This window comes from Aulonocara sp. 'chitande type north' Nkhata Bay, linkage group LG3 (genome assembly GCF_057382095.1).
Source record: "Aulonocara sp. 'chitande type north' Nkhata Bay isolate Kocher_YH1m ecotype deep benthic linkage group LG3, A_spYH_male_GT1.1, whole genome shotgun sequence".
Lineage (NCBI taxonomy): Eukaryota > Metazoa > Chordata > Actinopteri > Cichliformes > Cichlidae > Aulonocara > Aulonocara sp. 'chitande type north' Nkhata Bay.
In genome coordinates, this window is record NC_141346.1 from 76,870,567 (window position 1) to 76,897,904 (window position 27,338).

At 43.2% G+C, this 27,338-nt stretch overlaps 2 protein-coding genes across 1 annotated transcript in view; both read left to right on the forward strand.

Moving 5' to 3' along the window:
• Positions 1-27,338, forward strand: part of LOC147337064 (protein NLRC3-like) — a 280,764-nt gene that overhangs the window by 199,490 nt on the left and 53,936 nt on the right.
• Positions 21,936-27,338, forward strand: part of LOC147337069 (protein NLRC3-like) — a 169,845-nt gene continuing 164,442 nt past the window's right edge. Inside the window, exons 1-2 of the mRNA XM_086285739.1 lie at positions 21,936-22,068; positions 23,958-24,020. The gene's annotated coding sequence lies outside the window, so the exon portion shown is untranslated. The remainder of the gene's footprint in view (positions 22,069-23,957; positions 24,021-27,338) is intronic.

Below are 27,338 nucleotides of genomic sequence, written 5' to 3' on the forward strand. Positions count from 1 at the left end.
CACATCAGGCCACAACCTGCTGCAGGTTAATGATTGATCTGAAGGCAGCTGACCTTTGAGCAGGAACTTGTGAGTCTTTTATTGTGTTTAGCACTGCCAAGTGCTGGCCTCTGCTTCCACCATCACATTTACACTGGTAGGTTCAGCACTGCTGCCTGCTTCAGACTGAATCCAGCAGCACAAAGACACAAGTTGAAATGAATAAAATCAGCATCTATTCCTTTATCACTGCTTTGTTACAGAGGAGAACAACGCTCCAGTAACGCGTAATCCCATTATTTTTTTGAAGTAACGAGTAAAGTAAGGGATTACTATTGCAAAAACAGTAATTAGATTACCGTTACTTTCCCGTAGGAACGCTGCGTTACTGCGTTACTAAAACCGTGATTTTTTTGCGAGAATGTCTCACGACAGTGACGTAAGCGAGTGCGCCGTTAGTGACAACAGCTGTGTGCAGATCAACAATGGATCACATATCGAGTGCAGAGAGAGTATGAGCGTGCAGCGTTTAAAGCGTGGAAGTACTGACCTTACTTTGAGTTTGATTCCATAAAAAGTGACAAAAACATTAGTGTCCGCTGTGCGTGGGAAGAAAACTTCTTTTTACAGCGAAAAAACCCCTAAACTTCCAACAAGCACCGAGTAGCTACGACGTGATGGGAAACTCACAGAGAAACTCACGGATTCTTCCACTGACCGCGGCACACCTGCACCAGGGTAAACCTCCGCCTACCCTGCTCCTGCTTTACAGGTGAAAATAGAGCAACAGGACCGCTGAGTCTTTGACTTTATTTATTTTCTGCTGTGTTTTACTTGCATCTATTTGAAAGACTGAGTGTAAACACAAAAAATATTTTATTTTATGAGCTGGAATGTGCAGAAAATAGGTTTAAATGTTAAACTAATTTCTTCCAGTCAGAGAATGTTGCAGATAATTAAATGTTTGCTCGATGCATAAAGTTAAAAGATTAAATCTAATAAAACAAGTTTTAAAAAGAGACTTTTCCATTTGATTACATTTTGTATGATGGATTATGCAGAAAAAGTAGAATTGGGCTGAAAGATCTATCACTTTATCACCTACTCAGGTTGGAAATCGTGTTTTTAAAAAGTAACTAAGTAACTAAGTAATTAATTACTTTTGAAAATAAGTAATCAGTAAAGTAACGGGATTACTTTTTTTGGGAAGTAATTAGTTACTGATTACTGTTTTCAAGTAACTTGCCCAACACTGGACAGAGTGTTGGCTTCATCACCGACACACGTCACCACATCAGGAAACAGCTGGTTCAGTGAGTATTTAAGGTTCACTGCAGACAAACTGGAGAAAAACGAATCACATGAAACATTTGTTACTGGTTTCTGACCTCGTCGTAGAGACTCACATACCTGTGTTCTGCTATCAGTGTGATCACATGTGCTGGTACAGTTTGCCAGGTTGACCCATGTAACCTCCACTATCCTGTAGACGTGGAATATGTTTCACATATGGATCGCTTCATTACTCGACTATGACTGTGTGCTTCACAGGTGCTTACTGAAGTGCTGCTTTACACAAAACCAGACAGTAAAAATAAGAACTGCAGGTCCAGACCACAGGTTTATGTGTTGATAATGATGATGTGCAGTCACTCATTGTCACAGGATACTTCCTGCAATGATGCTACAGGTCACGCAGTTCTGCAGAAGTGGAGGAAACAGATGCTTTTCCTAACAGAGACACTTTAATGACTTAAAGAATCTAACTGACACACAAACCTCAGTTTGTCTGACATTCATGAGAGTAAACTGCTCCTGAATGTTCTGTTAGTTCACTGGATGTTCACCTGACTTCAAATGTAAAGATCCCTGAGACAAACTCTCAGTTTCAGGCCACACGAGTTCAGCGGCGACACGATCGCACAACCAGCCGCGACATTAAAGGCTGACGCGCTCACTACCTTTGGTTACAAACTCTCACGAGTTCAGCGGCGACTGAAGTGGGGGAGGTTCAGTTTGCCATGTTGCAACGAGCTTAGCTTCTGTCTGCTAGCTTGCGCTGCGCTCAGTGGATCTGTGCTCGACAGTGCAGCCTAGGCGGAGTAGTCGAACACAGATCCACTGAGCGCTCAACACAGACAGCATCGTCAGAAGGAAAGTTGATAAAATAAATTAAAAATATTGTATTGTTCGATACATATGCGTACCGAACCGAAAGCACTGTATCGAACGGTTCAATATCGATACGAGTATCGTTGCACCCCTAATATATATACATATATATATGTGTGTGTGTGTGTTTCTGTGGTTCAGCATTATGATGCTGAACCACATCATAATGAATAAATGGATAAATTTCCAAAATCCCGGAGCAATGCAAATTAGCCGGTGAGAGGTAAGGAGCTCTGTCATTGGTTAGACAGTCTTAGCTTTGCACCTATACCAAAGGCCATTCAGCCTCTGTGTTTACACTCTGCCTACACAGATGTTGGACATGAGACGACACAGGAAAAGGATTTTTGATGTTTTTATTGAGATTTTATTTCTTTTTTTTTTTCTGATTTGAAGTATTTATTAATGGAATAATTATTTATTTTCAAATACTGATTTATAATTTTTTTTTTATTTTCAATTAAATTACTAGATAATAAATTACTTTTGTATTGAATAAATAAAATAACTTAAAAATGAATTTGTAAATTAATATTTTATCGCACAATTCATTGTTTAAGCAAAGAACTTTTTATTTCGATGCGCTGGATCTTCTGGTCCTCTGCACATAAGTGGATTTCCATTTAGACTTTATATAGACAACAACTCAAAGTGCTTTACAACAAGTCACATTCACCCATACGATCATCTAGTGCTGTACTTTAAACACTTTAAACACAAACACAGATACTGTGGGGAGAGGCCACAGAGGCACAGGGAGAAAACTCACACAGAAATCCAACAATTAAAGAGGAACCTTCTCGATGTAACACTACCATCCTGCAAGATGACCTGGTCCTGGGCCATCTTAATAAGCATGCTGTGCACAGTAGTTTCATATTCCTGCCAGAACAAACACCAGACAGTTTGTACACAAGGCTCAGATTCTCGCTTTGCCAGATACAGACAATAGTTTAAGATCCTAATGTCTCTGCACAGCTCTGTATGTACTGAAATATCCAACCTCAGATATTTCCTGCTCACTCTCTGCACCGCCTTAGACAACAAGTAGTTCATGCTATACATAGCATTGACTTTTCATTCCAGCCATGTGCACTCATCAGGGCATCAGTGCTGCCGTAGTAACCACACTAACACTTCCTTGCACCTGTTGAAATGGCCTCAGTCTGATCGTGCCCTGAACAAACTCACCTTTAACATCCCACACACGGACTAAATATGTGCGTGTCAATAACACGTGACAGGAGAACATGCTGGTTGTCTGTCATGGGGCTGAATTAGAAACAGAGCAGGAACTACAGTTTGTCAGATTAAGACTGATCAGGTCCAACATCCGCTCCCAGCACTGATTTACACGTTTGGTGTCACATTGAAGGAAACGCCTACTGGCACAACCTGCATGTGTTAAACTGCTCCTGCGTGTAAACAGCGTGTCACTTACGGCTTTTTGCATCACAAGGACGCGCACTGGCGTCTCAGGGTGACTCAGATGTTTGCTGAATGAGGTGTAGACCGGACTAGGCGGGACTCATTTCACCAAAACACGAGCTTTTCCACCCACCAGTGTTTATCTGTGTGCTTATTTTAAAGAATTATTCCATCGTTATCAAATACGAAGCATTACACGCACGTCGCGCCGTTTCTGCTGAGTCAGACACCAGTGCTCCCGTGTGCTGATTCTCGGGTCCATCTTAAACTGGTGTGTTTGCGAATGAACTTCGGTAAAACGTTACAACGTTACCGGGCGCGCAGAGGGTCTCGGAGGCGTGTCGTACTTGTCGGGTGGTCGCGGGCTCCTCGTTCCCGGTGGGTGAAGGTGTTTCTCCTTCAAGCGATGCTGGGGTGACCGGAGAAGAAGCCATGTCCCCCCGACATCACCTCTCACTAAGCGCCGCTCCTACTGTGACTTTCCTCGGTGTCCTCCAGCGTGCAATACGCTGCCTGGCGCAGTTTGCACGGACGGTGGACCGGTTGCGTCGCTCGTTTCCTGCGCGATCAAAGTGAGTCTTCGGCTGCACAGTGCAGCCACTGTCCCTCCTCCGGCCGGCGGACTAGTCCAGGCGAGGCGGATGACGTTGTCCCGGGTCTCGCTCGCTCTCGCACATGCAGGACTTGGCCCAGTCTGTCTTCTTCTGCCTCACTCTGCGCTCTGCTTTTCACTTCATGTCTTTTTGTTTTGTAAGGTGGCTAACACGATCACTCCTCTTCTGCCTGCAGGACTCTGTGACTGCTCTGTGCTGTGGCAGCACACTCCAGCCTGATAGTTCATTTTACAGCTTTTGGCACTGCGACGCTCTCCTCGGCTCGACAGACACAATCTCACCATGTCGGCACAATATACTGAGTGCAATCCATAACATGATTTTATCTCACTGTAACTTTTAAATCGACCAAATGTTGCGTAAATGACGTGTCACGTGACTTGAGCACACGCACACCCCCTGTCCTCACAGCAGACATTCATCTTAGCCCCCCCCGTGTTTTGAGATCATTGCTGCAACAAAAAGTTGCCACACATATTTCTACATGAAACGTACTGAATCAGTTGGCACATATTTAATATATATTAAATATAATATAATGTTGTTTTGTTGAGTGGCTGAAATAAAGCTAATAAAATAAATGAATACTAAAATAAAGCTGAATCACATCACAGGAACGACACAGCCCTGTTCCTCCAGGCTGTTAACCTGTGAATCAGCAAACATGTGTGATTTATTGTCATTCATTTGCTGAACAAACTTTCCTCTGAACTTTGACCCTGAAAATTCAATTCAATTTTATTTATATAGCGCCAAATCACAACAAAAGTCGCCTCAAGGCGCTTCATAGATACAGAGAAGAACCCAACAATCATATGACCCCCTATGAGCAGCACCCTAACCATGGATTGGAGAAGAATGTGAGATGGTAACAATGAGAGCTCAGGAGATGGCAAATACACTAGAAGAGCTACCTTTATATCACGCTGAGCTGAGGGTTTGTCAAGCCCAGCTCAGATTTTCAGGAGAAAGGTGATCTGAACCAAAAGCAGGAGGAGATCATCACTGCTGGACCGAAGGCTAAGAAGGAAGAGCTTCTGCTGTTTGCAGTGTATACTGCTGTGGATGCTGTATCGTGTGACATGCACAAGATGTTTTATTCAGACTGAACTCTTTCTTTGTAGTGTTTACCTGGAGAAGATCGGAGGGGCTGGCTAAAATGATGAAAGCTCGAAGCAGATCAGAACACCACTTTGAAAACTTGTACGTGATGCTGTGGGGTTGATTCAGTGACCTTGTGGGGCCATAACAGACAAATGACAGCAGTGTAGTGGATCAAATAAAGAGTGATGATGTTATATTTGTGACTGTAGCAGGACCAAGGCTCAAAAGGTTGCAGGCGTTGTTAATTGAGCAGAAGATGGACGGCATCAAGCCCTCTCCTCGACAGCTACAGGATCACAGTCTGCAGGTTCAGTTATGCAACGTTTTAGCATCGATGCGTGAAGTTAAGAGCAGACAGGGAGGTTATTTTTGCACTGGGCTGGAATGACTCAGTTTACCTGTCAAAGGCTATCACGGCTGGGAGAAAACCCTCAGCATTAGTAAAGAAGGACCACGGTGGCCTCTGGGTAGAAACACTGCAGAGTTCATGTGGATACGCTGCTGCATTAGGTCAGATAGAAATATCATAAAGCATCATTAAGTAAAAACGTTTATTAAGAACAAATGTTTAAATATTGTTAACGTGTTTCCCAGAAACATCTGTAGAGACAAAGAGCTTTCTGTTGTTGCTTCGAGGAAACAAGCTCTTCTTTTTAGTTTTGTCCTGGTATTTATTCCAGGACGGACTCATCCACTGAGCAGTGTTTGGGTTTCTTCCTTTTCCTCGTTCTGGATGCAAACTATTACAACTCGGGCTTTATTTCAGTGACAATGGCCTTAAGCTGCAATACAACAGGAAGTTACTCATATATAGTAATTTCCCAGACCATATTAAAAATCCATTAACAGGAAATACAAATGATGGTACAATGCCACAGCATGGACATTAGAACAGTTGGGAAAATTTACCTGGAAAAAGGTGAAAATGAGGCTTCATTGAACTGGAATTACAAAGACCAGGAATGTGAGATCCACCAGCCACAACTGAGGGTTTTTACACATCATATCCTCAAAGTAGAACTACAGTGATCAAAAGAATCGACTTTAATGTTATTCTTTCTTTATTTATGTCAGATTTAACCCCCCAAAAAGCTTTAATCTTTAACTAGTCTTTGGACGTAGCTACAGTACGGTCAGGTTGACAGTTTATGGGTAACATGTGGCCACCAGGCACTGCGACACACTTCCATGTTATATTACCTTGGCGTCCCGTAGGAATACAGGAGAATCATGTGAGGAATCTAAGAGTTGTTTCTTAATTCAATTCAGTTTTATTTACACAGCACCAAATCACAACAGCAGTCGTCTCAAGGTGCTTTATACTGTAAGGTAGCTCGTACAATAATACATACAGAGAAAAACCCAACAATCATATGACCCCCTATGAGCAGCACTTTGGCGACAGTGGGAAGAAAAAACTCCCTTTTAACAGGAAGAAACCTCCGGCAGAACCAGGCTCAGGGAGGGGCGGGGCCATCTGCTGTGATTGGTTGGGGTGAGAGAAGGAAGACAGGATAAAGACATGCTGTGGAGCAGAGACAGATGAACCGCTGAGTGTTGTCCCGTCGAGGTGGCTCTTCTATGTTGTGCATTTATGGCACCAAACCACAAATGCAAAGGAAGAAAGGGTCGAGGCACAGCACCCAGCTGCCTGACAATATTCAGGCAACGTCCAAAGCCCCACAAAGGACCTACCCACACCCCACTGGCCCCGCCCAGATCAAGGAGCTGTCACAGCAGACAAAAATGTGAAGTCCGCACATAGTCGCCATGGCACCCACCAACCCACCACACCATCCCCCATGGAGCTACCAGGAGAGGCATACTGGCCCACTGAGGATCACAGAGGAGCAGACCCAGGGGGGCTGACAGCACAGCCCCCACCCACCAGTCCTGCAGCTTATTTTATCTTGTCGGCGTGAGCCCCACCTAAAGGGGACAGAGGGATTAGTGAGTTGCATTAGTGGGGCAGGAGAGAGTGAAGCAGGGGAGCCAATGTCACTGCGATACGACTCCTCAACACCATCCAGCCTGCCCCACCACTCATAATGAGTCCTGCTGTGCTCTGTAGCAATGATGCATTTTATGTGTGTGTGCCAGGTTAGTGCTGTGGATTCAAAGGAGCACAGTTCCACTAAACAGGAGATCAGGATAAACCCCAGTAACCAACCCTGCCCCCGCCATCACATATTCTCAATCCCAGCAGAGGCCAGCCCCACAATGACATGCCACACGTGATACACAGCCAACATTACTGTTATAATTACATGTTTCCTTTATTACTTTCCTTTCAACCTCTTTATTTTGCACCTTAAACTTTCTTCGGTTGCTACAAGCCACAAAGTCCTTTATGGTTTGTCTCTGTTGTGTGGAGGGCTGTTTTTAAGAGCTCAAAAATGGGTGTATCAGAGTCAAACAGGCAGCACAGTGGAAAAGTGGTTGGCACTGTTTCCTGACAGCAAGAAGGTTCTGGGTTCAAATCCAACATCTAAGCTGTTTGCATGCTCTCCCCATGTCTGGGTCCTCTCTGGGTTCTCTGGCTCCCACAGTCCAAAGACGAGCAGTTAGTGGGGTTAGGTTGATTGGTGTATGTGCCCATGAGTATGAGTGTACACGGGTGTTTCTCTGTGTTAGTGACAGTCTGACAGAAGGCTGCATCCCTCAGCCTCATGTGGGCTGTGTAGCCCCTTTACAACTGCAGTGAGAGCTCAGACCTGTTTCTGGTGGGTGGTGGACTCCTCCAGGGCTTCCCCTGATTCCCCTTCTGCCACAGAAGACTGTGGCCTCAGAAACTCATATCTGCTTTTTGCAAATGAAGCGAACCTGTTGGCTTCATCAGCAGGGGCGGATGTAGAAGGGTGGCATGGGGTGGCAAGTGCCACCCTAAAATGATCCCTTGCCACCCCAAGTGCCACCCCAGTTTTGCATATGACAGTGTTGTTTATTAAAATAAGTTTAACAGTTTGAGCGTAGTTACAGTCAGCAGTGAATATAAATGCTAGAACTGGATATATTCCATAGTGTCCCCCCCTGCATCAGTAACAAATGGTTCAGCCCATAGCAGGGCGGCTTTCTTCTTGTTTTCAGCAGCAAGTGATGCTTATGATTGTACCAGAGCACATTTTGAACAACACCATGGGAATTTCTGATTTTACACAGGTGGGTGGATGTTACACTGTGGAAATGAAGGAAGGTGAGTGTTATTAACCCTCTGTGGTCCACGGACACGCTGCACCTCCAGATCACATGACTGATGTGAGCTGACACAGCAACAAGCTGCAGCAACGCTGAGTCTGTTTCAGCCACATTGAAAGTTCGGACTTCAAAGTTTTTTACCAAGGGCGTAGATTGTCACGGACGGAAGTGACGTGTCCCCACCAATAATTTGATCTCTTCCAGTAAAGAAAATCAAACCCGATAGAAAGAAAGAAAACCGATCTGTCAGCGTCTCACCAAGCGGTGCACAAAGAGTTAAATTACTTCTACTGGAGTCCTGGTCATGTGACAAGTATGGCCAATGTGATTGGCTGAGCCTGTCAGGGAGCTCTGTTTAGTTTCAGCAGCGGCAAGCCTGCGCTGCGAGGAGGAGAGGAGGACGGCAGCAAAGAGGAAGAAGCTGGATGTAAGAAAGTGTTTTTCAAAGAAACCTGTGAGTCACTTAGAGCCAAGTTCACTCATAAAATGTGTCACAATAACGTTACAGGTAGTGATGGCTAAATGAAGCTTTCTGAAGCTTGTATTGAAAAACGGTTCATTACTCGAAGCTTTTCAACACAGTCCTCTCTGGTGACATCTGGTGGCCAAAAATATGAAGAGCAGCTTGAATCCACAAAAGAAAACCAACTGCTTCATAATGACTGCTCACTCTACAGAGTGGAGTTCTGTCTGATATTGGGCCGCCGCTGTGTTGCTTTGAACGTGTATTTTTTGGTGGTTAAAAAATGTGTTTTATTTGTTTAATAAATAGTTTTGACCGGTAAACTCTCCTTGTTTAAACATGCACCATGGTGTGGTCTTTCTTTGCTTGTGACTTCTTGATGTTGGTAAATACAATAATTGAAAAATACCACGTTACATATATATACATGTAATAATGTACAACACATTATGGAGTATGCTTCTGCTGTGAGGTCCTGCCTCCATGCAGGTATGCATTTAATCGCCGGAGGGGTATATTTATAAATAATATTATCCATCCATCCATTCGCTTCCGCTTATCCTTTTCAGGGTCGCGGGGGGCGCTGGAGCCTATCCCAGCTGTCATAGGGCGAGAGGCGGGGTCCACCCTGGACAGGTCGCCAGTCTGTCGCAGGGCCAACACACAGGGACAGACAACCATTCACACTCACACCTAGTGGCAATTTGGATTATCCAATTAACCTATCCCCACAAGCTGCATGTCTTTGGACGGTGGGACGGAAGCCGGAGTACCCGGAGGGAACCCACGCAAACACGGGGAGAACATGCAAACTCCACACAGAAAGACCCCGGCCTGATGGTGGAATTGAACTCAGGACCTTCTTGCTGTGCGGCAACAGTGCTAACCACTGTGCCACCGTGTTGGTATAAATATAATAAATAATATTATATTAGGGAAATTTGGCAGACTAACATTTTCAGATTAATTAAACAATAAAATATATATTTTTACAACATTACATGTAAAGAGTCAAGTGGAAGTTTTTCTAAAGTTATTTAATGATATTTATATTATGGAAGCAGATTTTTGACATTTTATCTTTTTCCCGTTTTCAGATATAATAAACACGCACAAAACAAAAGCAAACAGCCAGAACACAAAGCTGGAAAACCCACCGGATCGACCAAAATCAACTCAAAATTCTCCCACACAACAGAACCTCCTCTATTCCTCACTGGCTCCAAATCTCTCAGTGGAATGATCAGTGGTTCGCTATCTGTCACCACCAAACACTCCACAAATCCCGCGAATGATTCACTTCCTTATAAACCATTGAATCAGACACCGAAGCAGTTAGGTTCTAAATGAAGCTTCGGACGTCACTGATCACTCTGGCCAAACGAATCAAGCTTCGACACAGAGCTTCTGAAGCAGTGTGTTGATTTTTTTTTTTTTTTTGTCCCGTTTGGATCTATAGCCATCAGAATTGTTGTCTTAAGGCCAAGAAAGATGCCAGGCGGATTTATTTTACCAAGTGGATCATCATGGCCTTGCCATATTGGTCCATTTGATTGACCTTTATTATAATTATGAATTTATTTTATTTTCAGTTGCAAACGGGACAGACATGACTGTGGGATAGGACAGGGGGAAAGAATGAAAGAAAGAGAGGGAGAGAAAGAAAGAAAACCAAAGGGGAGAAGAGACGGTGAGAAGGGGGGAAGAGAGAAAAAAACAAATAAATAAAAAAAACAAAACTCCTGGGTCACCTGTATGGAGAAAAAACCCAGAGGAGACAGCAAACAGCAAAGAGCAACATAATAAAAAAAACAGCACCATCACAATAAACTAGCTAGCAGTAGATATCAGTAGATACTAAATAATAAACGATATTGTGCAGCACGCAAGATAGACAGCGCACAATGTGCTTTGAGGCAGCAGCCAAGAAAGCTGTAGTCCGCGTCTGTGAATACACATGTGTACACCTGTGTGCATACCTGTGTGGATCAGCATGCTTGCATTCCAAAGGTTTCTCCATGTAATGATCTGCTAGAGAGTGTGGGGGGGCCACAGCCCCGTCCTTTATGGTATCAAGCAGGTATGGAGGAGATCAAAACTCCAGACATCCAGAGGCCCCCAGAACACAAGAGACCAAGGAAGACCCACAGAGGGGCAGCCGCGCCACTGTCCCAGTAAGAGCTGAGGAGAGTCCCAGATGAGGGTTCACTCAGCAGCCGCGGAGCAGAAGCCAGGGGGGGTTGCAGTGACGCGCCCGTGAGCTCCGCCGGCAGCCAGCCGTGCCTGAGTGACCGAGCCCCAGGCCGAGAGGCCGGGGGCACCCCACCTCCGAAGTGGCCCGAGCGAGCCCCAATAAGCAGCCGCCAAGGAGTGAGCCGGTGTGTGTTGATTTTTTTGACACGCACCGGAGCTTCAGCTTCAAGCGGACCATCAGCACTGTTAGTTCTCTCAGTCTCAGAGCAGCGTTTCTAATTTTGATTGAAACTGTCAGAGAAAACGGCAGCCTCGAGCAGCCCGGATATTAGTTTACAGAGGCTGTTAGAATTATATGTCTAATGTTAAAATGTTGGTGACACAATAATTTCATCCTAATGGCACTGACGTATTCATAGGGTTCATTTTTGAGACAATATATCATGAGGTAGTCACGATTTTGCAAATTTTCCACCTTGTAGTGCAGTTTGCACAGTTTTAAAATGCACTCAGCCTACAAACATTACTGACGAGTCAGGATCTGCACAAAGTGACAGAAACACTGAAGCAGCTGCACATTTTATTCTTATTGTCATGTTTGTCCTGTTTGTCAGGTGACAGAAGAACCAACACAAAGCTCAGAGAGCAATGGTGACACAAGGTCACAGGTGAAACTGGAGGATGACCTGATGGTTCATGACTGTATTTGAAGCACATGTGTGACTGCATGTATGTGGAGTGTCTCACTGTTATTGATCAGGTGACAGAGGCAGCTCTGCCATGTAGCTCAGAGGTGGAGAGGAGAGCTCACAGGTGACTGTAGATTAACTAGTATTTATCATGACAGTTGTCAGGCTGCTGATGTAAACTGATTCATTAGTGTATGTTTGACAAAGAATCTGAATTGACACGTCTCACTTTTTATATGGCACGAATCCATGTGTTATTTTATCAGGTGACAGTATGTCCTAGTGCAGTCAGAGGGGAGGAGCCAGGGCCAAAGGTGAGGCCCATCAAGCACAGAATAATAATTTAATCTGAGGATAAAACGCAGGTACTGAGGCTGAAAGAAGCTTCAGTGCTCTCAGAAGACTAAAAACATGCTAAGGTCAACAATGACTCAAACGAGATGAAACAATGCTGCTGTGTGTCCACCAGCAGAGACTGGACAGTATAGATGGAAAACCAACATGCCAGCAGTTTGTCTCTGTTAGTGAGAGGAGCAGGCCTGTGTTTGGCTGCTTCACATAGTGGACACTGAGTTGTTGTGTGAGACACCAGTAGGATTAATGTCTGTTGCTGTAACAGCAGCTCATGTTTAGAATAAAAAGCTCACTGATCTGATCGGGGCAACAGTGCCTAAACTGTTGCATCATGTTGCTGAGAGATCTTTTACTTTGTGGTCATCTGAGATCATCATCAACTTTATTTATAAAGCACTTTAAAACAACCACAGCTGACACAAAGTGCTGTACACTGGAACTGTAAAATAAAATTACCTGAGATATAAATAAAACACAAATAAAAGAAGAGTGAAATCATTAATTAAATAACTACTTCAATTAAAAAAGAAACTAAGTCTCACTGAGGTTAAAAGCCAAGGAATAAAAGTGGGTTTTAAGACGTGATTTAAAAGTGGACAGTGAAGGGGCCTCTCTAACATGCATGGGCAAATGATTCCATAACTTGGAGCCACAATAGAGAAGGCCCCGCCCCCTCTGAGCTTCCTCCTGGATCTCGGTACCTCCAGGAGCAGCTGGTCAGCTGACCTGAGAGACCGACAGGGTGTGTGGGGATGAAGAAGCTCAGAGAGGTAAGGCGGGGCAAGACTGTGAAGGCATTTAAAAACAAACATAAGAATTTTAAAATGAACTCTAAAAGACACAGGCAGCCAGTGCAGAGAGGCCAGCACGGGGGTTATATGCTCTCTTTTTTGAGTTCCTGTTAGGAGTCGTGCAGCCGCATTTTGAACCAGCTGCAGACGTGAGAGCAACGACTGACTGACCCCCACATAAAGTGAGTTACAGTCGTCCAGGCGGGAAGAAATAAAAGCATGGATCACTGTTTCAAGGTGCTGCCTCGAAAGAAAAGATTTTACTCTTGCCAGTCGCCTTAAATGATAAAAACCGGACTTCACCACTGCTCTGATTTGGTTGTCCAATTTAAAATCACTGTCCAACTTAAAACCAAGGTCAGTAGATGAGTAGTTTTATGGACAAAACCCACCAGGTCATTCAGTGTTCCCTTAGTACACTGAGTTCCCTTGTCTAGTTCGCGTCTATGTGTATCCTAAGTTCCTATATCCCCGTGTTCAGTCAGTGTTTGTGTCTGCCCTGTTCCCACGTCTCTGTTCCCTTTGTTATAGTGCCTGCCCGTGAGTCTGTGTTATGTTTCCTGTTTTACTTTGAAAGTCCATGTCTGATGTTAATGTGTCTGGTTTTGCTTCCCCTTGTCTCGTTAGGCCTGATTTGCCCCAGCTGTGTTTCCCTCCTGTTACCCATTCCCTGATTGCTCCCTCTGTGTATTTAAGCCCTGTGTTTCTCTGTGTCTGTGTCGCGATCTACTGTTTTCACACAGCCACACCTAACAAGTGCTAATGTATCAGAGATGTTGGTGTACTATAACTGAAGTAATGATGTTAAGTCCTTAAAGTCATATTCTTTATTGTCATGACTGTATTTGAAGCTATTTTTATTTTTGTATGATACCTGATTTATATGAAACATGGCTGCAGTAAACTAAAGTCTACAATACTTAGTCAGCCATTTGCTTAATAGTAATTTAACATTATATCATTCACATATAATATAATTCACATCGCACAGAGACTACAAGCCCATTATCATCAATGGAGCTCCAGTGGAGAGGGTGCAGTCCTTCAAGTATCTTGGTGTCCACATCTCCTCAGACCTGACACATTCAGGTCCAGACCAAAAAGGCTAGGCAGCGCCTGTATCACCTACGACAACTGAGGAAGTTCAGGGTCTCTCCAAAGATCCTCAGGATTTTCTATACAGGCGCTGTGGAGAGCATCCTCACACAGAACATGACATCGTGGTTCGGGAACAGCTGTGTGAAGGACCAAAAAGCTCTCCAGAGAGTGATCCGTACAGCAGAACGCTGCTGCAGGATTGCTCTCCCCCCGCTTCAGGACACCTACACCAGGAGATGCCGGACTAGAGCAGATACTGAAGGACCCGTCCCATCCTGGCAACAAACTGTTCCAACTCCTGCAATCTGGTAGAAGGTTCAGCATCATCCGGGCAAGGACAGAGAGACTCAAGAGGAGCTTCTATCCCCAAGCCATCCGTGCCCTAAACACACACACCCGCCCTCTCACATCATCTATAATTGACTGAGACAGGACTCTTCCAGACACTAAACCAAGGCACAATGTACATTTCAATTCCTTTAATTTTAAATATGTTTATATTGTCTATCCTGTAAAATAGTCAGACGTCTATTCATATTAATGTACAGAATTCACCTGCTTGCTGCTACTACTATATATATAGTATATATATATATATATATACTATATATATATATATATATATACACATATATATATATATATATGTGTATATATATATATATATATATATATATATATGTGTGTATATACACATATATATATATATATATATAGTATATATATATATATACTATATATATATATATATATATATATATGTGTATATATGTATGTATATATATACTATATATGTGTATATATCACTGCTGCCTGTAACTACGCTCAAACTGTTAATGCGATCTTATTTTAATAAACAACACTGTCAAATGCAAAACTGGGGTGGCACTTGGGGTGGCAAGGGATCATTTTAGGGTGGCACATGCATGCCACCCTTCTAGATCCGCCCCTGAAGACATCACATGTTTGCAAAAGTGCTCTAATGTTTTCGGAGACAACCCCTTGGCTTCCGTACTTGCGCATCGCTGTTCCACTGATGTATTGTTGTTCTAGTTAGAGTATTGTTGTTAGCCTATAGCCTATCATTCAGCATCGCCTCACTCAAAACGCGCAATGGGTGCTTCGACTTACGAAAATGTTCGACTTACGAAAGACCTTCGGAAACGAATTAATTTGGTAAGTCGGGGTTCCACTGTACCTTACAGTGTAAACAAGTATGACTAGGTGTCTGTTGAGTCTCAAGTAAGTTGCCTGCAATGATATTTAAAGTCCAGCAGGTGTCAGTATGGAGCAAAACAGCAACACTGTGTCGACACAGTATCGGTACAGTTTGGGGAATGTGCTGAAACGCTTCACGAGGCCTCATCTACCCATCACTAAACAAAACTAACCTCAAACCTGAAATCCTTAGAAAGATATGCAGGGAGACGTGAAGGAGACGACACAGACGAACCAGCGACGAACACGAGACAACACACACTATAAATACACAGAGGGGAAACTACACACAGGAGGGAGGCACGGCCGATTCTGATTGACAAGACGAGACAGGGGAAACGCAAACTGAACACTCTGGCATAAGACACAGACCTTCACAATAAAACAGGAAATGCAGAAGGAAGCCACATAACAAGCCCTAAAACTAGAACTCAGGAAACACTAAAAAACTAAGGAACCATGAGAAGAAACCAAAACTCAAAAAACACTGGGCCACCCACCCAGGACCATAACACTTCAGATCTGAGCAAGCACGCTGCCATGGGAACGTGACATTGACAGAAACCCCCGGATCCTCCCACTGACATGACCGCTGTGGGCAGACCTCCACCCGCCCCACTCGGGAGTGGAAACACAAAACATTATTTTATGTCATGTGCTGGAATATACAGGAAATAGGTTTAAATGTTAAACACATTTCATCAAGTCAAAAACAGTTATAATATAATTTAATCTTTTCTTGATGCATAAAATAAAAAGATTAAAAACAATAAAACAATTAAAAGAAAGGCTTTTTAATTTGATTCATTTCTATATGATGGATTATGCAGAAAAAGTCTCGGGCTGAAACGTCTACTTTCTACTTTATTACGTATTCAAGTCGTGTTTTTTTAAAGAGTAAAGTAACCAAATACTTTTGAAAATAAGTAATCAGTAAAGACATGGGATTACTTAGTAACTGAGTACTTATTTCCAGTAACTTGAGCAGCACAGCTTGTAATGAAGTAAATGTTGTGTATGATGTGAATGAAAGAGAGCCTGGTGAGGTGAGTCAGTCTTTACACAGCTCTGTTAACAACATGTTGTTGCTGCTGCACAAAGATCAGGAATGCTGCAAACTGAAACTCTGCTGCAGGCAGTGACTCGTTTTTCTAGTTTAAACTTCCCTGGAAGATTGTTCAACTTGAAAACAGCCAACATCATTATCAACACCTCTCACTGTAAACTCAAACCATAAAACCCTTAAGGATCCACGGCCTTATGGTTCTTTAAACTGATGATCTTAAACATGTGAGCTCATCAGAACTGAAAATGAAGACAACCAGTTGTTGTTTTGAAATAAAAGTCCGAGACAAAACTGTTTGGTTCCAGTGTGTCCAAACTCTGATCTTGTGATTCCTATATTAGAGCTGGAAAGCTGCTGAACACGTTTCCATGTTAGTTCCTGCAGCAGCCACTGAAACAGCATTTCTACAGTCCAGCACTGATTCAGCTCATAACAAGGTTCAGGTTGGTTCCTGCTGTAGACTCTAATAAAAAATGACTATCTATTACAAACCAGACAATTTTTCTTGGATTGATGTTTTGTAAATGTCCACAGCAGTAGGTGGAGGAGGAGGTGGGGCCCTCAGGCAGCAGACTCTCTTTGTAGAACCAGGAAACCAATCAGAAGGAACTCGGGTTAAAGAGAGCGAGGAGGATTCAAATGCAATGATATCCTGCTCAGCTACAGCTGACGGTCAGTGAGAAACAGCAGCTTATTAAAAGTTTTTAAATTACTGACAGACGGAGCAGCTGCTATGTAAAAGTGCAGGTTAGATATTTGGAGCCATCACTGAAATCCTCGATCAGCTCTGCTTTTGACCCCACATCTAAAAATGTCAAAGGACAGTTGGTTTGTAGACGTCAGGCTCTGAGGTTTACCAAGAGAGTCTAACAGGAAGCCCAACAGTGCACGTCAGAACTTCTCTGACACTGTTATACCAGAAATGTCCTTACCTGGTTGGCAAACCCACCAACCTGACACACCTGAAGTCTTTGGCACAAGTCGTGTTGACTATGTTCACTCAGGTGCTTGGTCTTCAGACCATGTTGTGATTGATGAACCTGACTTGACTCCTACCAAGACTGACTCAGATCTCACTGCACCACAGCCAGTAAGGTGGAGGCGCTCTGACAGAGAAAGACATCCACCTGAGAAGTTTCCTTATGAGGAAGTAGGAGAGCCGCTGACCTTGGCTATTAGCTCCTTTTCTCAAACCTCAGCTGTTGCATTCTCCACAACTGTTACTCCACCACGTCCACGTTGGTCAACGATGCATGAAGGGACTCGCCCGGTGGCGCCAGTGTCCGGCAGCCTCGCCTCTGTCAGTGCGCCCCAGGGCAGCTGTGGCTACAATGTAGCTTACCATCACCAGTGTGTGAATGTGTGTGTGAATGGGTGGATGACTGAATGTAGAGTAAAGCGCTATACAAATGCAGGCCATTTACCATTTAAGTCGTGTGGAAATGCGGAGAGTCTGTGAGCTGCATTCACAAACAGGTTGGATCACTCTGAATGACAACGATTAGAGGAGGGTCTTCCATCAGTACCAAGCTCTGCTGATTTTCATTAATAAAACTTAAACCTGCTCAGAGAAAAACAGAGTGAAATCAGACAAGACTGAGTCCACTTTTAACTTTGTTTCGTCAGATTTAACAGGAACTCATCTGAAGATCAGCCTCCTCCCTGTACGGGGAAAATTCCTATCAAGTCTCCACCTGTCCTGCTTCAGGTGAAGCCCCGCCTCCTTCCAGGAATCACCTGTGTGTCTGTGTTTAGTGTGCAGCTGTGGAGCTTGTTGTTGGTGTGTGAAGAAGCTGTAAGTTTGCTCTGTTTCCTCCTTTAACAGTTTGTCTTTAGGAACTTTATGAGCAGATCAGGAAGTGAGACGTTTGTATTTACATAAAATAAAACCAATGAGATGATTTGATGATTGGCTGAATCCACTCTGGTTATCAGTCAGTAACTCTGCACTCAAACATTTGTCTTTGATAAACAGTTTAAAACGATCTGAATGAAACTTTGGATCCAACATCACTGGTGGAACAATGATCGTCCCTTTAACTGGAAACAGATGAAACCAGTTTGTTCTTCAGAAGCCGACATTCAGGTTTTACTGAGTGACGTCAAAACAACATGAAGCTGCTCCAGCTCAGTTCAGGGTCACTGCAAACAGAGATAATCAGAAGTAAACACAGACTCTCTCACACACCATCAATATTTAAGGATGTTTTCACTGCGGTTTAAATCCTACATATACTTGATGTTGATGCAGGAGTAAAGCCTCTCAGAATCAAACACATTTAAGCCTCTGTGACTCAGGACTGTGTGAAGTGCACAATCGAACACTTTTTAATCTGTTTCAAGTTAAACACAATGAAGTGTTCAAAGGAAAAACATGTTACTATGTGAATCCTGCTTGATGGACCAGAGCAGAGCCTCCCTCTGTGCTCTGTTCATCACTCTGTCAGTCTGAGTTATTCATGAAGCACAAGCAGCTGATGATAAGCTGGTTAATGTTGGCACACACACACACTGTGACACTGTCAGACATGAGGAAGTGTGCAGGTAAACTCTGCTCAGAAATGACAATGAGGAGGTACACAGACTGATGGAGCTCATAGAGTGAGACGTTTATTTTACATGAAGTAAACCTGATGTATGATCTGATCTGTGGATCAAACTGATGTGTTTAATAACCTGTTGTTTAGGGCTGGGCGATATGGCCTCAAATCCATATCACGATATATTCTTCTGTATAACATATTTTCCACACTTAAAATCCTTTAATTTCCTCAAAAATCGAGAGTGTGCCTTATGTATGAATTCTGGTTGTGCTTACTGACCTCGAACCGATTTTGGCTGCAGAAATCTGTTAAAAATGTTTTAGTACAACTTTGGTAAGCAGCACTGCTTGATGGATCGTCAGAGCATTACGGCTGCCGTAGTGAGGAGCTTCACGGAGTAATCTGGGTCCAAAACTCCGACAGCTTCAGGTACCAAAGTCAAACGAACACAAAGAGTTAAAAATGGTCTAAATTCTTTCATCTTTAATTAAATCATCAGCGTTGCTGCTTTACCAGGTGTAACAATTAAGTTTAACATCCAGGTAGGGCTGCTCAATTAATCGAATTTTAATCTCGATTACGATCTGGGCTTTCAACGATCATTAAAAATGACTGAGCCGATTATTAGCCCCTCCCTCGTGCTTTACTCTCGCGCTGCTCCGTGTGGCAAATCGAGCGCACCTCTCTGCATTTCAAACACGTGTCACAACAATTAAGAGCAGCGGCCTCCAACCTTTTTTTGCTCCACGGACCAGTTTATGCCGGACAATATTTTCACGGGCCGGCCATTAAGGTGTCGCGGATAAATACAACAAAATAAAACTAGTGCCGGTACCGAAAAAAAGATTTATTCATAACACACGTGAAAAGACCCAGGAAAACCAAGTCAACGATAAAAACGATAACAAAATAACATGGAAAACCGATAAAAACCCTGAAAACTATACATTTCACACCTGAGCCTCAACTCTCGCGGCCCGGTACCAAACGACTCACCGACCGGGACCGGTCCGAGGCCCGGGGGTTGGGGACCGCTGATTAAGAGGACCCGAGGGAAGCTTGGAAAGCTAAACAGAAGTTATTTGGAGAGGAGAGTGACTGCTGTTGGTTGAAAAGAGGTAAAAAAACTTCAGTGGTTGGAAACATGGGTTCAGTCAGACGTGGATCAAGTAGACTGTGTGTAAACTTTGCTACGGTGTCATAGCTGCACCACAGAGCAACACTGCAAAGTTCACTAAACATAGATGTTTACATTTTTCATTTATTTTTTTATATTGCAAACATTTGCACTGTTATCAGTATTTGCACACTATTTAATATTATTTTTTGACAACCTTTAAAGTCATTATTCAACACATTGTTATTGTTAAATAAATATTGTCAAATAATCGAGATCTCAATTTCAATGAAAATAACCGTGATTATCATTTTTGCCATAATCGAGCAGCCCTACATCCAGGCATCCATGAAAACAGAATTTATTCAATTTAACGGAGTTAGAAGTTAACAGGAAGTTAGCTCGCTAGTTTCCACCTAAACATTTCATAGCATGTTCTGACTGAGAGATTTTTGAAACTAATTCAAACGTACAGCTCTGCTATCACTTCCAACATAAATGAAGACTAAACAGCAGTGACGTTTGCAGGGTTACTGAAGTTGGACTACCTGGTATATAATGTTGTGCTACATGACTGCTAGCGACACAGCTATGTTAGCATAACATTAGCACAGTGAAGCTGGAGGATGAATGCTAACTTTTTGGCTTTCGCCATATTTCAATAGTGCTTCATCTCTTTGTTATGACTGTCGCCCGCCATAATTGCAGATGATAATTGTTGTAGCTGCTGCGATGCTTTCGACCAAAACAGGCGCAGCTTGATGACATCATCAACATGCGGTATAGTCACAATCTCTATCGTTGGCCAAATTTATATCGTTTCTATCGTATATCGTTTCTATGGCCCACCCCTACTGTTGTTACTGTTGATGCGTCACAGAGATCAGCTGTGCTACAAACTGGAACTCTGCTGAACTGGATTTACTCGTTTCGTGAACTTTTAAGAACGAATGCTTCCTTGGCTGAAAGCAGTGAACATAATTTAAAAAACAGCTTTACTTGCACATAAATCTGTCAGTAAAGTCTGGATAATAAATTCTGGTGGTGTTATAGGTTCTCTTGGTCAGCTTGGTGTTGGTTTGGCTCCTGCACAAAACAGTTTGCTCTCATATTTGATACTGACAGGAACAAAGAGTAAAAAACACGACAACCAAACTAAAAAAGAGAGACGAGTTAAAGCAGAAGATATTTTGTGTGTCAGAACATGTGATCCTCACCAAGAGAGAAAAGCTCTGATTATTGTTGCTGAACTGTGATGGTGAACAGTCTCCTCTGTTGATCCCAGTGTGACTGAAGTCCGTGTGATGAGTGAGGACTGAGCCTGTGTTGGTCGATCGTCTCTAAACAGGATGTGAAGCATCAGTTCAGTCGTATTAAAGCCCTGAATAAACAGTCCTTCTGGATCCACTGTCTGTGTTTGGCTCCTCATCTTCAAAGACTCAACACAAGATGTTGGTCACATCAACATAAAACACAGGATTTGCTGCAGATGTTGAAGTGTGTTCTCCATATGAGAGAAGCTGCTGATCGTGTTTGTATGTTAGCACCTGTAGGATCGATGAACAGCTCTGACTCAGTTCACTAACCAGGCTCAGGGGAATAACTGGGATATTTCCCCAACAGAGACGTCCTGCTGGGATCGTTTTCCTGCTCTACACTCTGGTGTTTCTGCTCAAAGAACAATAAAATGAATTTCCATGAGCCTACAGATCGTGGACTTCTTTGAGAAACTTAAAGAAGACGCTTTTCTTTCCTTAGATTGAACTTAAACAAAGGATTTGAGGAGCAGAAAAGTTTTTAAAGAGAAATTAAACATATTAATAAATATTCTGTTTATTTTACGTTATTTAGGTGTTTAGGTTATTTTTCTGTTTTCTGTAACATGTCTGCTCTCGAGTCGTTATCAACAGTGTATCAATGCATTCCTGTGGGTGGAGACAGAAACACACACCCAAAAAGAGCTCAGAGCAAGAATAAAAGAGGAGGAGACAGGATCAGAGTGGGACAGTGGAGCTTGTTGTTGGTGTCTCTGTGTGAAGAAACTGTAAGTTTGCTTTGTTTCCTCCTTTAACAGTTTGTTTGTTTCTGTGATGTTTGGACCTGATGTCCTCCATCACACCGACACTCTCTCTCCCCTCTGTTCCATATGTGACAGAGGGGAGAGAGAGTCTCTCACTCAGAGAACCAAGGTTACAATGTAACCACACGTTCAGCTCTTGTGTTTGAATCCTCATGATTATAGATTATTGATCGGCTGGAATCAAACAGTTTGAAGAACATTTATTCGTGTGGCAGTTTCAGCTGCTGCTCACAAATCTGATAACAGGAACAAGTTAGTTCCACGAGGAAGACGTTCGTCTGGGCGCGTTGGCCTCGTCGGTCATGTGACCGTGTTACTGTTCGGGCTCAAACTGATACGAGTGGTTTAGCAGGTGTGACAGGACGATGCTGCACAGCCTCATTGTTCAGGTGTGAGTCAGACTCTGAGTCTTTATACAGTCCTGTTTAACAACATGTTGTTCCTGTTGATGTGTCACAGAGATCAGCTGTGCTAAACTCTGCTGCGTGCAGCTACTAGTTTCTCTAGTTTGGTGATGGAAACGTCGATGAGACTGTTTCCATCACCAAACATCACGAGGAACACCTCTGAGTCTGATTCTGACTCTGTGCATAAAACCACAAATATCCCTTCATGTCTGTTCATCTGATTCTGTAATGTGAGAAACTTTGATGTCTGAATTTTGAATCATTAATCATTAAAGTCCAGACTCGTAATTCTTAGAGGTTGGACTCAGCAGACGCTCCATAACACAACATCATCACAGTCCTTCAGTTATGATTTCATATGATTGAGTTTTGAGTGTTACAGTGATGTGTTTTCATGTTGTTGCAGGTCTCTGAGTGTCAGTGAAACCTGTCAGTTAAAACGAAGATCTTTCACTTCATTTCCCTCACTGCGTTTCAAGACCTGATTTTCTGATTTTCATGCGCTCACTTCCTGTGTTGTGACAAGTTAATTATCCTGAGTGCGCACTGGGCAGGGAGACTCCGCCTCCATTAAAACCAACTAGATGTGGAAGTAGTGACGTTTTAGTTTAGTGCAGACGTGAGAGATGAGTGTCGTTACATTACTGTTCATTTTCTGTTACAGCGTTTATTGTCCACACGTGTGATCAGACAGGATTATTTCAACGATCTCATGTTTATTTTATCCTCCTGTAACTTTATGAAGAGCTAAACTGTCAGCACTAGTTAGTCCTTATAAGAACTGTTTGTGAGCTAAGAATCAACAATGACAAAGACTGTGAGTGTCATGCAGTGAGTCCTCAGAATTAGGCTGATTTTTAAGTTTTGTGTCAATCAAAGCTAGAAGCTGGTGTAGCGTTGAGCTTTATTGTTGATTAATTAAAAAAATATATGTAAAAGAAAAAAGGACTAGATGTGTTTTCTGTCTTTAGAAAAAGGTAAAATTGGTTATATTTTGTTGGGCTAATTCTGACCAATCGTGACAGTCCAGAACTTTTCCCTGCTGCTGTATCCTGTAACAATCAGTGTTGGGACTAACGTGTTCGTAAATAACGCGTTAGGTGTGATGATAACGCCAACTGATTTTAGTTTTATGATTCCTGGCTCCCATCTATGAGGTTTCTCATGTTTGTAAAAGTTACCTCATCATCCTCAGAGTCATCCTCCTCAACTGGCTGCTACTTTATGAAAACCATGTGTAACACCTGCACATGTGTTTGAAAAAACAAACGCTTTGATTTTGACACCCCAAGAAAATCTTCCTAGATCTGCACGTGTTCAGAGTAAGAGCAGAATAAACAGCAGCAGAAGCTGATTGATGAACAGCTGAATGACATATCAGCTGTAGCTGCAGCATCTGCACAGAGTTTGATTGGCTAACGCTGATTTGTTTGTTTTTTTAAACAGGACAGCAGAGAGAGAGAGGAGGAGATGAAGAGTGCAGCAGATTGATGAGACAGTGAAGAAGAGGTGAGCATCTGACAGAGCAGAGCCAGTTTAAAGGAGCCTCACAAGCTCACACATGACAGCTTCATCAACATGGAGCTCTGAGTGTTTATTAAAGGCTCATTGGACGCTCTGACACAGCTGACTGCAGCCTTTAGCTGTGAGCACACAGTGTCTCCATGAGCCTACAGATCGTGGACTTCTTTGAGAAACTTAAAGAAGACGCTTTTCTTTCCTTAGATTGAACTTAAACAAAGGATTTGAGGAGCAGAAAAGTTTTTAAAGAGAAATTAAACATATTAATAAATATTCTGTTTATTTTACGTTATTTAGGTGTTTAGGTTATTTTTCTGTTTTCTGTCACACGTCTGCTCTCGAGTCGTTATCAACAGTGTATCAATGCATTCCTGTGGGTGGAGACAGAAACACACACCCAAAAAGAGCTCAGAGCAAGAATAAAAGAGGAGGAGACAGGATCAGAGTGGGACAGTGGAGCTTGTTGTTGGTGTCTCTGTGTGAAGAAACTGTAAGTTTGCTTTGTTTCCTCCTTTAACAGTTTGTTTGTTTCTGTGATGTTTGGACCTGATGTCCTCCATCACACCGACACTCTCTCTCCCCTCTGTTCCATATGTGACAGAGGGGAGAGAGTCTCTCACTCAGAGAACCAAGGTTACAATGTAACCACACGTTCAGCTCTTGTGTTTGAATCCTCATGATTATAGATTATTGATTGGCTGGAATCAAACAGTTTGAAGAACATTTATTCGTGTGGCAGTTTCAGCTGCTGCTCACAAATCTGATAACAGGAACAAGTTAGTTCCACGAGGAAGACGTTCGTCTGGGCGCGTTGGCCTCGTCGGTCATGTGACCGTGTTACTGTTCGGGCTCAAACTGATACGAGTGGTTTAGCAGGTGTGACAGGACGATGCTGCACAGCCTCATTGTTCAGGTGTGAGTCAGACTCTGAGTCTTTATACAGTCCTGTTTAACAACATGTTGTTCCTGTTGATGTGTCACAGAGATCAGCTGTGCTAAACTCTGCTGCGTGCAGCTACTAGTTTCTCTAGTTTGGTGATGGAAACGTCGATGAGACTGTTTCCATCACCAAACATCACGAGGAACACCTCTGAGTCTGATTCTGACTCTGTGCATAAAACCACAATTATCCCTTCATGTCTGTTCATCTGATTCTGTAACGTGAGAAACTTTGATGTCTGAATTTTGTTCTATCATTAAAGGATGTTGGCTGCTGTGTTTGCACATGCTCAGTGTGACAGGATGTTGGCTGCTGTGTTTGCACATGCTCAGTGTGACAGGATGTTGGCTGCTGTGTTTGCACATGCTCAGTGTGACAGGATGTTGGCTGCTGTGTTTGCACATGCTCAGTGTGACAGGATGTTGGCTGCTGTGTTTGCACATGCTCAGTGTGACAGGATGTTGGCTGCTGTGAAAGCTGAATGCTCTGTGGTTAGAAGTGATGTCACACATTAGGATAACTGTGCTCGCTCTCTGTCAGAGTAACAGAGAGCGAGCAATTTGACCACATGACCCTCAGTACACAGCATGATGTGCGCTGTAAACAGGAAGTAGAGGAGCAGGACTGAGGTAAACCTCTGAGGGATCAAACTGAGACTGAGCTCCAGATGTTTCCACATGTTTCTGCTCTGCGTGTGTTTGATGATTATTTCAGGTATAGATGATGGAATATGGCCAGTCTGATGTGAGCCTGCTTCTCTGACAGCTCCTCACCTCTCTGTGCTGCCCCCTGCTGGCTCTGATCATTACTGACTGAGTCCTTGCTGCCACTTTATTAGGTACAGCTTGCTAACACAGGCTCAGACCTGCTTTGCCTTCAGAGCTGAGCCTTAAATCTTCATGGCTCAGATTCAGCAAAGTGCTGGAAACATCCCTCAGAGTCATGTGATCAGTGACGTCTGCTTTCAGCACTGACAGATAGACAGGATATATAATAATAATAATCAAATGCTGATTTTTTTTCAGCCCTTTGTCTGAATGCTAATCCAGCTGTGTGTGTTTGTAATGACAGTAAATAAATGTCAGACTTACAGCTCCTGCTTTACTGCATTAAAGTGATCAGATGAGTTCAGCACTTTGACATGGATGGTAGTGAAAGCAGGAAATGACAAATGTAGCACAGCAGCAGCGTTTAACAGAAACTCTGGGATGAACATCATTCATAGAACAGCTTCCAGCTTCTTTTGCTCGGCTACAGTTTGGATGGATTTGCATTTAAAGATGCAACAAGACTAAAATGGTTAGGGTCAGGAGGTCAAAGGTCAGAGCTCCTGTGGGTCTGAGGGCGGCCTCACGCTGGAGAAGGATGAAGGAGTCTGACCTGAGCCAGTGTTTGACATGAACACATCAGCACTGCTGTCAGTGAGCCTAACGACAGCCGTTAGCATCATTTCAGTGTTTCAGTCATAAAAACACTTCCTGTCTCTGTGGTGGTTACAGTGACATCATGCAGTTTGTGCTTTGACCTCCAGAGGGCGACAAATCAGCACAGACAGAGAGCTCCATTCAAACTTTGCTGCCATCAGGAATAATTCTTCAAATATAATCATCAGTGTTTGAGCAGTTATGATATCAGGGACAATCTAGACATGTGTGACAATACTGAACATGTCACATGACACACCTCAAACATCATGTGATCCACTCTCAGTCTGCACTTTCATTCATGACTTCAACAGGTTGAAATGAGCTTTGAAGAAACATTCAGTGAAATAAATCTTTCATGGATTCATGTGAGCAGCAGGTGAACTTTGTACCAACAACATCTTCAATAACAGAGTCTGAATGAAGCTCAGGTGTTGATGCTGCTCACTGATTGGACGCTTGCTTTCAGCTCTGCTCTCAGTCTTTACTGCACAGGTGAAGGTAGAAAGTGTGACTGGATCTATAGACTGGAAACAGAGAAACATGCTGAACATTTGAAGCTTTGCAGCAGAAATGTTCATGTTACAAATACAGCAGAGCTGATCTGGGATCAGTGTGTTCACACCTGCAGCTACAACAAGGTTTCATGTCTCCACACGTCAGCATGTGAACTTTACTCTGACTCAGTCTGAGCAGTCAGACGGCATATTTTTAAAGTTAACACATCAGCACACACAGAGCTGAGCCCCTCCCACCTGTGCTGAGTTTCAGGTGGAGCCCCGCCTCCTTCCAGGAAGCAGCTCACCTGTGTGTCCGTGTTTAGTGTCCAGGTGTGGAGTGGAGCTTGTTGTTGGTGTGTGAAGAAACTGTAAGTTTGCTTTGTTTCCTCCTTTAACAGTTTGTCTTTAGGAACTTTACTGTTTGTTCAGCTCGTGTTTGATT